Genomic DNA, 11,919 nt, shown 5'->3' on the forward strand with positions numbered 1-11,919 from the left:
CATTTGTATGTCTTCTTTTGAGAAATGTCTGTTCAGGTCCTTTGACCATTTTTAGTTCAGATTATTTCATTTCTTACTGTTGGGTTGCTTGAGTTCCTTATTTATTTTTGGATATTAACCTCCTATGGTTTGCAAATATATTCTCCCATTCTGTAGGCTGTCTCTTCACTCTGTTGATTGTTTCCTTTGCTGTGCAGAAGGTTTTTAGTTTGATGTAAGCCTATTTGTCTACTTTTGCTGTTGTCGTCTGTGCTTTGGGGATCATTACCACAAAATCATTGCCTACACCAATGTCATGGAGCTTTTTCCCTCGTGTTTTCTTCTAGTAGTTTTAGAGTTTCAGGTCTTACGTTTAGGTTTTACACCATTTTGAGTTGATTTTTGTATGTGGTGTGAAATGAGGGGTCTGACTTCATTCTTTTGTATGAGGATACCCAGTTTTCCCAACACCATTTATTAAAGAGACTGTTCTTTCCCCATTGTGTGTTCTTGCAACCTTTGTTGAAAATCAATTGGCAGTAAATGTGTGGGTTTATTTCTGAGCTCTCTATTCAGTTCCATTGGTACACGTCTGTTTTTATGCCTGTACCATACGGTACTATGGCTTTGTAGTAGATTTTGAAATTAGGTAATGTGATGCCTCTAACTTTGTTCTTTTTGTTCAATATTATTTTGGTTATCTGGGGTATTCTGTGGTTTCATATGATTTTTAGGATTATTTTTTCTCTTCCTATGAAAAGTCTCACTGGAATTTTAATAGGGATTGCATTGAATGTGTATTCTGGAAATTGGAAAGTATGGACATTTTAACAATATTAATTCTCTCAACCCATGAACACAGGATATCTTTCATCAATGTTTTATAGTTTTCAGTGTACAGATTTTTCATCCCCTTGGTTAAATTCCTGATTATTTTTATTTGTAGCTCTTATGAATGGGGTTGTTTTCTTGATTTCTTTTTTAGGTAGTTCATTGTTAATGTATAGAAATGATACTGACTTTTGTATGTTAATTCTGTGTCCTGCAACTTTACTGAATTCGTTTATTAGTCTTAACAGTTTTTTAGTGGAGGAATTTTAGAAAATTCCCGAATATGTGAAAATTAAGCAACATGTTCCTAAATAACCATCCAATGGGTCAAAGAAGAAATTAAAAGGGAAATTTTTTAACTTTTTTNCTAGGAGATGGCACTTTTTCTATGAAATGCGATTGAAAACACGTGTTCTAGAAGTCGTTTATTTCACAAGCTTATTACAGAAGGGTGGTGAAGGGTCTAATTGCAGAGGCACTTATGTACTCCTTCCAGTTGTGTACAAAGGACAGCCTTGCTCTTAGCAACTTTTGCAATTTTCCAGCATTTGCTGAACCAGGTGCAGACAAAAGCAGTGGCAGGTTTACACTGGACAGCATCGACNTCTATCTTGCTTGCTTACTTTCTTTCCTTCTTTCTTAGCACCCAGTTATAAGTGAAAACACATGGTATTCCTCTTTCCTAGTTTGGCTTATTTCATTTAAAATAATTTTCTCCAGATTCATCCATGTTGCTGAAAATGGCAGAATTTCATTCTTTTCTTATGGCTAATATTACACTGTGTATGTATACCACATTTTCTTTATCCAATCATCCATCAATGGACACTTAGGTTGGTTCCATATTTTGACTACTGTGAATAGAACTGCAGTGAACATGGTAGTGCAGGTATCCCTACAGCATGAAGATTTCCATTCCTTTGCATATATACCCAGTAGTAGGATTGCTGGATCATATGGTAGCTCTATCTGTAGTTTTTTGAGAAACCTCCACACTGTTTTCCATGATGGCTGTGCTAATTTACAGTCCCACCAACACTGTAGAAGAGCTCCCCTTTCCTCACATCCTTGTCAGCATTTGTTATTCTCAGTCTTTTTAATAATGGCCAGTCTAACTGGGGTGAGATGATATCTCAATGTGGTGGTTTTGATTTGCATTTCTCTAATGACGAGGGATGCTGAGCATTTTTTCATGTACCTACTGGCCATTTGCATGTCTTCTTTTGAAAAGTGTCTATTCATCTCCTTTGTGCATTTTTTAATTGGATTATTTGGTTTTTTACTGTATAGTTGTTTGAGTTCTTTGTATATTCTGGATATTAATCCTTTGTCAGATGTATAGTTTGCAAATATTTTCTCCCATTCCATAGATTGTCTTTCCGCTCTGTTGATTGTTTCCTTTGCTGTGAAGAACTTTTTAGTTTGATATAATCTCATTTATTTATTTTTTTCTTTTGTTGCTTGTGCTTTTGGGGTCTTATTCATAAAGTCTTTGCCCAGTCCTATTACCTGGAGTGTTTCCCTAAAAGAGAAATTTAAACAATATCTTGACACCAATGAAAATAAAAACACAACATACCAAAATGTGTGGAATGCAGCTAAAGCAGTTCCAAGAGGAAAGGTTATAGCAATAAATGCCTACATCAAAAAAGAAAAAAGATCTTGAATAAGCAGTCTAACAGTACACTGACTGGAACTAGCAAAGGAAGAAAAAAACTAAGCCCACAGTTAGTAGAAGGAAGGAAATAATAAAGATCAGAACAATATAAGATAAAAACTAGTAAACAAGACTGGCTAGTTAGCTCACTCAGTCAGAGGGTGGTGTTGATAACACCAAGATCCAGGGTTTGGATCCCCATACCAACCAGCTGCCAAAACAAAAAAAACTAGTAAACAATAGAAAAGATCACTGAAATAAGAGTTGTTTCTTGAAAATATAAACAAAATTGACAAACCTTTATCTAGACTAACTAAGAAAAAAGAGAGGATGCAAATAAATAAAATCAGATGAAAGAGGAGATATTACAACTGATACCATAGAAATGCAAAGAATTGTAAGAGAATATTATAAGAATCATACACCAACAAACTGGGTAACCTAGAAAAAATTGATAGATGTCTAGACACATACAACCTACCAAGACTGAATCATGAAGAAATAGAAAATCTGAATAGACCAATAATGAGTTAGGCAATTGAATTAGTAATTAAAAGTCTCCCCTTAAAAAAAGGCGCAGGACCTGATAGCTTCACCGTTGAATTCTACCCAACATTTAAAGAAAAACTAGTACCAATTCTCCATCTTCTCCAAAAAATTGAAGGGAGGAAATACTTCCAAACTCATTTTACAAAGCCAGAATTACCCTGATACCAAAGCCAGACGGGGATACTCCAAGAAAAGAAAATTACAGGCTAATATCCCTGATGAACATAGACACAAAAATTCTCAACAAAATACTAGCAAACAGAATTTAACAGCACTTTAAAAGGATCGTTCATCATAATCAAGTAGGGTTTATCCCTGGGATGCAAGGATGATTCAACATACATAAATCAATAAATGTGATACACCACATTAACAGAATGAAGGACAAAAATCATATGATCATCTCAATAGATGCAGAAAAGTATTTGACAAAATTCAGCATCATTTTATGATAATAAAAAAAAACTCTCAATGAATTAGTTGTAGAAGGAATGCACCCCTACACAATAAAGGTCATANATTCTCAGTCTTTTTAATAATGGCCAGTCTAACTGGGGTGAGATGATATCTCAATGTGGTGGTTTTGATTTGCATTTCTCTAATGACGAGGGATGCTGAGCATTTTTTCATGTACCTACTGGCCATTTGCATGTCTTCTTTTGAAAAGTGTCTATTCATCTCCTTTGTGCATTTTTTAATTGGATTATTTGGTTTTTTACTGTATAGTTGTTTGAGTTCTTTGTATATTCTGGATATTAATCCTTTGTCAGATGTATAGTTTGCAAATATTTTCTCCCATTCCATAGATTGTCTTTCCGCTCTGTTGATTGTTTCCTTTGCTGTGAAGAACTTTTTAGTTTGATATAATCTCATTTATTTATTTTTTTCTTTTGTTGCTTGTGCTTTTGGGGTCTTATTCATAAAGTCTTTGCCCAGTCCTATTACCTGGAGTGTTTCCCTAAAAGAGAAATTTAAACAATATCTTGACACCAATGAAAATAAAAACACAACATACCAAAATGTGTGGAATGCAGCTAAAGCAGTTCCAAGAGGAAAGGTTATAGCAATAAATGCCTACATCAAAAAAGAAAAAAGATCTTGAATAAGCAGTCTAACAGTACACTGACTGGAACTAGCAAAGGAAGAAAAAAACTAAGCCCACAGTTAGTAGAAGGAAGGAAATAATAAAGATCAGAACAATATAAGATAAAAACTAGTAAACAAGACTGGCTAGTTAGCTCACTCAGTCAGAGGGTGGTGTTGATAACACCAAGATCCAGGGTTTGGATCCCCATACCAACCAGCTGCCAAAACAAAAAAAACTAGTAAACAATAGAAAAGATCACTGAAATAAGAGTTGTTTCTTGAAAATATAAACAAAATTGACAAACCTTTATCTAGACTAACTAAGAAAAAAGAGAGGATGCAAATAAATAAAATCAGATGAAAGAGGAGATATTACAACTGATACCATAGAAATGCAAAGAATTGTAAGAGAATATTATAAGAATCATACACCAACAAACTGGGTAACCTAGAAAAAATTGATAGATGTCTAGACACATACAACCTACCAAGACTGAATCATGAAGAAATAGAAAATCTGAATAGACCAATAATGAGTTAGGCAATTGAATTAGTAATTAAAAGTCTCCCCTTAAAAAAAGGCGCAGGACCTGATAGCTTCACCGTTGAATTCTACCCAACATTTAAAGAAAAACTAGTACCAATTCTCCATCTTCTCCAAAAAATTGAAGGGAGGAAATACTTCCAAACTCATTTTACAAAGCCAGAATTACCCTGATACCAAAGCCAGACGGGGATACTCCAAGAAAAGAAAATTACAGGCTAATATCCCTGATGAACATAGACACAAAAATTCTCAACAAAATACTAGCAAACAGAATTTAACAGCACTTTAAAAGGATCGTTCATCATAATCAAGTAGGGTTTATCCCTGGGATGCAAGGATGATTCAACATACATAAATCAATAAATGTGATACACCACATTAACAGAATGAAGGACAAAAATCATATGATCATCTCAATAGATGCAGAAAAGTATTTGACAAAATTCAGCATCATTTTATGATAATAGCAAGGATGATTCAACATACATAAATCAATAAATGTGATACACCACATTAACAGAATGAAGGGCAAAAATCATATGATCATCTCAATAGATGCAGAAAAGTATTTGACAAAATTCAGCATCATTTTATGATAATAAAAAAAACTCTCAATGAATTAGTTGTAGAAGGAATGCACCCCTACACAATAAAGGTCATATATGACAAGCCTACAGCTAACATAATACTCAACGGTGAAAAATTGAAAGCTTTTCATCAAAGATTAGATGCAAGACAGGATGCCCACTCCTACCTTTCCATTCAACATAGTCCTGGAAGTCTCAGCCAGAGCAATGAAACAAGAGAAAGAAATAAAAGGTATTCAAATAGGAAAAGAAGTTAAATTATCTGTGCACAGATGACATGATCCTATATATAGAAAACTCCTAAGATTCCCATGAATCCATAGATGTAGAAACACCCTAAAACCATCTGAGTTGTGTATTCCTTGGCCTATATTGGGGAAATTTATTTTTTTCAATACATATTTATTTTTTCTTTTAAACTTACCCTTATCATAAAAAAACAAACAAACTTACTTGGCTAAATGGTCTTTTTTTAGGCATACATCAGAAAAGATGGATTGCAATAAAGATAAAATTTCAAATAATTATTTAAAACTTTTCTCTGTTTCAGATCTATGGTATATGGAAGCACAGAGCAGCTCTGGATCACTTAACTATAATGTTTATTTACACTTAGGAAATTGTAGCACTGTCTTTTGCCTCTAGGCAAAAGATCTTTGTCAATTATTTTTGTTACTGGAACAAAAATGTATGAAAGGTTTTTCCCATTTTTTTCATTAGTATATTTGGAGTTTTATCATATTATTGTATGAACAATATTAACTTTCTTTTGGCATATGCAAAGTACTTAACAATTTCCTATTGTGTTTTGGTTCAGTGATTTTTATCCTAGCAGACTTTAATTAAAGTCTTTATTGTTCAGTTAATATATCTGTCTATTTAAATCAATTTGTCTTTAATACAGAGCTAGGAGGGAATTAAAACAGTTCAATGCCACATCCTGGATTAATACGATGTTCCAATTTAGGAGCACGTCACTGGACAGCTTTGCATTAAACATGTGTTCAGGAGTTTGCAGTATATTAAGTCTTCAGGAAACTTTACTTGGAAGCAATCATGATTTTTAAAAGTTGGACAGTTATAGATTGGAGTATTTTATTAAGTATTATTTGATAACATATATGTAAGTTATGAAGCATAGTAATAAAATGAACACATGTAAATCTACCATCTAATCTAAGATCTAGAATTTTACCAACACTGCGGTGCATCTCTGACAACAATCTCACAATCTTATACTCTTATCTCTCCCCAGCATTAACCACAATGCTAATTTTATAAATTTTTTTAAAAGAAGGTAGTTGTAGACTCAGATTTAAGACTTCTATTTTCACATTTCACTCTCCTTACTTCTAATCATTTTGCTGAAAGTGACTTTCCATGAAGTGAATGATACACACTTTGATTGGATTGTTTTTTACTAGCTTTGTCTATACCCAAGGTGGTCAAGGGATGGTATCTTAACTATTTCTAGAGGTTCCGTGAAGGAAACTGCCAGCTCCGATTGTAGTGACGTTCTCATTGTCTAAATTCTGCTGTTAGTAACTCTCTGAATATTAGCCACTAGAAAGTTAATCTTTGTGTCCCTAACACTTAGAGTACTGCTAGAGACTTAGTAAATGCTTAGCAAATGTCCCTTATATTTAATAATTTAATAAATGTCATAGAAAAAAATCAGATAGAAGGTCATTTCCATACCATTTCATTTAAGATCAGTTTGACCAAAAGATCAGTTTGAATCATATGAAGGCTGTAGCAAGTGAGTCACAGCCATGACCCTCCAACCCAGTGGCATCAAGGGATAGTCTGTGGGGAGACATAATTGTCACCGCTCCCCCAGAGTGATGGAGACAGAAAGGATTATTCAAAGCCCATTTCTTCTGAGCAGTGAGAAGCCCTGGAGGGGTTAATTTCCCAGGAACCCTCAAGAGAGAGGCATTCTTCAGAAAATAACACTGAACTGGGGTCTTCTCTCAGTATTTATTCTCCAGGCCAGAAAGTTACAGAAAAGGAACATAGGTGGTTACAAAAGAACGGTAAGACAATTGTCATGGCAACAATCATTAGATTTAGCTGCACCAAGGACATCTGCCCTTAAAGCCAGCATTTTTGCTGTGTTACAATTCTTTATCTACAACAGAGACTTTAGTCCAGGGGAAAGTTTCCTGTCTTTCACAAGCTTAACATTTCTATGTGTAATTTTAAAAAGTTAGGCTATACCTGAAACTACAGGGCCTTGGAAGCTAAGTCCTGTGAAATACATTTGCTTTATTAATGTTAGTATACTCCACACCTAATGTCAGCCAACTGCACTGGGCTGGAGATCTCTCCTGACCATAACACCTGCTATGATCCTTCTGTCAGAAAGGCAGCTCTGTCATAATTGAGAGCATGGACTCTGGGGCCCAACTTCCTGGGTTTCCAGCTATGTGATCTCAGGCAAATTACTTAACCTCTCTGTGCCTCAGTTTCCTTTTATGGGAGATGAGATAACGTACTTACATCATAGGAGTGTTTTGAGGATTAAATGAGTACAAATATGTAAAGCTCTTAGAGCCATGATCGGCACACGTAAGTACAGTGTGATAGTTTGCTATTATTTTATGTGTCTAAAGTTTTTTTTTTATTGTGCTTATATTTTCAGTTGGATAGCATCTTAGGGAGACTGGTTCCATAATCAGTCCCAGCACGGGGACTGGAAAGATCCTTCCTCTCAGGCAGCCCCAAGTACCTCTCTCAGGCTCTGGGAATACCTTCCTGTGGGGACTTCAGGGTTTGGAATTTGCCCCCTTGCCCTTTCTGAAGTACCCCTGTGTTTCCCACAGGCTCTTTAATTGAAGAATCTTTCAGCATTTAACAGATTTTTAGCCACTGCTTTAGCCTAAGGCTTCTGAGCTCACAGGAGGTTGGTACTACTTCTTGAAGGTGTAAACATAAGTGCCAATGAGGTACTTACCTTCGAACTTAAGCGAGTTATTATTAGGGCAGATATGTCAAAGCAGACAATTCACTCCATGGTGAATATGTGTGGAGTAGGAATCTGTGCACTGGGCTTGCCTGTGTGGACACTTCACTGGTCTCCTCCTGGCCCAGAGGAGAGCCCGAAGCTTGGTGGTGGTTTGATGATGGAGCCATTTCATGAATCTGATCACGCAGGGCTTTCCACCTCCATGAGTCAAAGCACACATGCCCTTGTCAGGTTAGGCCGTGCTCACAGAAAGAGGAGAAGCCGCTAGGGTTCTTCAGGGGGTTGCTCACAGATGTGGGAGGGTCACCTGGACAGGAGCAGCCTCCCCATGTCACAGGTTGCCATTTGGAGTAAATGAACTATTTTCCAATGATGGACACGTTGGGTTCAGTGGTATATCCCCGGGCAACGGGAGTATCTTATCATGGCCATTTTTTCCAATTGCCTGTTCATGGTGATTCTAGATAATGGGTAGACTAAGACTGGGTTTATGTATGATCTTAAATTGCCTGGCCCCGGGCAGACTGCTCCCACTCTGTTACCCGTGGTATGCCACGGTTTGGATCAGAGGGTCTTGAAGGTCCATCTAAGGAAAATGGTTTCAAGAAAAGCCCAGTCAAGGGTATAGTTGTATTGCCATTATGGACATTAGACCTTCTCAGGGCATATGTAATTAGTATTCTCTTGGTGTTTCAGATCCTGGGTTAGATGCCCAGATGATGTGTTTGAACAGGCTTCACCATCTTTTTTTTATGAGATAAGATAGACAGTTTTCACATTGCAACAAGAAAGGTGTAAATTTATAGTCTTAATCTCCAATCCTGAAAATAAAATATTGATAGGAGTTTTTAAAATTTGCTTTGCATTCTTTATTGATACCAGTTATTTTGTTAAGCGAGAGAGAGAGAATCACAAAGTTGTCTGTGTAAGTTGAAACAGTCGGGAAAAACCCTGACACTGTGCTGTTCGACCTAAAGCATTATTTTCTGTTTTAGCCCAGAGCTAACCTATATCATCAGCAAAGTTATCTCCAGCCCTAAAATTCTATATGTACTTACATATGTGATGTTTCAACAGTCCCACTCATTTTTTCCCCCAAAACATGGAAAGCATGGAAAGATAGTTGATATTTTTATTGCATTTTATCTAAATAATCTCTGGAGATAGGAGGCAAAACTTTCTGTAGATGAGCAACTTGTGTCTCCTAAAGTGGTGCTTTTATCTTATTTTTCCTTTCTTTTCTTTGAAAGTCTACACAGAAAATGGACAGTTAATTAAAGAGAGGTTGAGCATTTATGAGTGAATTATTTTCACATGTGGTGTAACCAGTTGTACAGTGTAAATGTGCTAATTCATCATGGTTTAAAAATTAGAATGGTGAAAAGAGTCATGTTTATACATTTTGCAGTAGGTTTCTGTGGCTCGTACAAGTTAGAACTGGCTATGTCATGGTGTTTTCCTCCTGCCTTTTTAATACCACCTTGTAGAAATCGGTCACTCCCAGTAATTCCCATTAATATAATTGAACTAGTCCAGTGAATCCGTGTTCATTATTTATTTATTGAAGTCTGGTGAGGGCAAGGATCTTATCTGTCTCATCTGTTGCTACAACGCCAGCCCTTAGAACTGTGCCTGGCCCATGGTAGGGGCTAATAAATGTTAATGAACTAAATGTATAAATGAGTTGGCCATGAAGCATCCTCAAGCAGAGCATGACCTACCATTTTCTGTAATGCTATGTCTGGTCCTTATACGAGGATGAAGCATTCTCCAGACAGAGAGTGCTGCTTAGGGAGGGCAAATTCATGAAGAAGGTGTCATGGGAACTGCACGACATAATCATGTCCACTCTACCATTTTCTGTAATGCTATGTCTGGTCCTTATACGAGGATGAAGCATTCTCCAGACAGAAAGTGCTGCTTAGGGAGGGCAAATTCATGAAGAAGGTGTCATGGGAACTGCACGACATAATCACGTCCACCGGAACTGCACGACATAATCATGTCCACTTTCCCACCGAGCTATAGTACATGTGGGCAGAGACCATTCAGGCTCAGAAAGTGAATCTCCGTGTTTTGATTCAGAAGGCAAGCTTTTTTCTTCATAACTTGATCAGTTCTTGGCACGTGACATTCCCATTGACACTACTTCACATAAAGAAAGCTGACCAAAAAGTGCACAATCTTCTTCAAGTGCTGGGAGTTGAGGTTTTCTGGGAAATTGTGTCGAAATATAAACTTGGCCTCTTTAGTAGCCACTTGGAGGTGTTTGGATGCCTGTAGTAGAGTGAGCACACCTAACCAGGGTGTAGAACATTCCAACGTCTGCTTCGTTTGCTGTTTCTCCCTTAAAATAATCTACCTTCCGTTTAAGCTGATCAACACCCTCTTCACAGCCCTTCAGCCCCCAGCTTAATTGGCCTGAATTGCTGCTGTCAGTGTGCACATTTCCCTCATCCTCAAGTCTGAATTTGATGACACCTCATGATCTTAGAAACGAATCCAGACAAGATGATAGAGTGTAAGCAAAATACCTTGGCCTGGCTGCCATAAGCACACTGATGGCATTTTTAATCATATTTTTCTCTCTGGGCAGCATTTTCAAAGTGATTCTCTTGCAGGGCATACCAAATCCAGTGTGGTGTTGCACAGAAGCAAAGCAAACCCTGCCACCTCAGCCCTTCTTTAATCAACTCATTTTTTAAAAATATTGGTTTTTCTCCCTGCTGGTGCTCTGTAAGCATTTTACGCAAGTCTTGTCCTTTGCAGGAGACTGCCATGCCTTGCAAAACAGCAGTTCTAATGCTCCATGTCTGACTAGGAGCCTCAGGCAGTGCGGTATCTGTCCATGAAGTTCATCTTCATAAGAGAAATACCTTTAAAATTGGATGAAATATGTTATTCCAGCTTTTTCTCCCTGAACTGGCAACTTGCTTTTTTTTCTATAAAACCACAATGAAAAAATGTCAAAGTGGACGTGAGCTCATAGTAATGATAATGAGGCTGGGCCTGACTGGGTTGTCATAGAGCCCTCGCAACCATTTCATGATCATTACTAGCTAATTCCTAGAATCCCTCTGCTATAAGGGCGATTTTTACTGTTTCAACCAAAATGACATATAAGAAAAGTGGTTCTGGAAGTGTGTGGGTAAAGCCCCCTTGCCTCCGCTCGGGTTCTGTGTTGTGTGTGTGTATGAACATGTGTGTGCACCCTGGCTGCATATGGAGGCCAGGCTTCTTTATTTGGGAGGACTTTAAGATGCATGACTTAGTGTTCTCTTTATTTATTTCTATTTGTAATCTGCTCAAACCTTTCTCTATTATTAAAAATACAAAGCCGTCCAAGGACTTTAGGGTACAAACACAATTGAACAAAACTGTGGCCAGAAATCCTCCCTTTCAGAATTGCCTACTACATTATAATTCTGGATAGTGAAGCTGGAAGAGGTGGGAGGATTTGGTTCATTTAAGAATAATAGAGGTTGGAATCAGACTGCTGGGCCTAGAAATGAACTTGAGGCCCTAACCCCTGACCAATAATGAACTTCTACAATAGCATAGGGAGGTATGTGGCTGGGGGACGCCCGGGAAGCCTGGAGGGTTGCAGCAGGGACTGAGCTGTCTGTCCCCTGTGTGTGGGGAGGAGGCTTCACTCTCTGCAAACAGCCCAGACCCACCCCGGGGAGGCAGTTTTGTTTGTGGAAAGGTTTCCCGA

Source organism: Galeopterus variegatus, unplaced genomic scaffold, assembly GCF_000696425.1.
Source record: "Galeopterus variegatus unplaced genomic scaffold, G_variegatus-3.0.2 Scaffold541, whole genome shotgun sequence".
Lineage (NCBI taxonomy): Eukaryota > Metazoa > Chordata > Mammalia > Dermoptera > Cynocephalidae > Galeopterus > Galeopterus variegatus.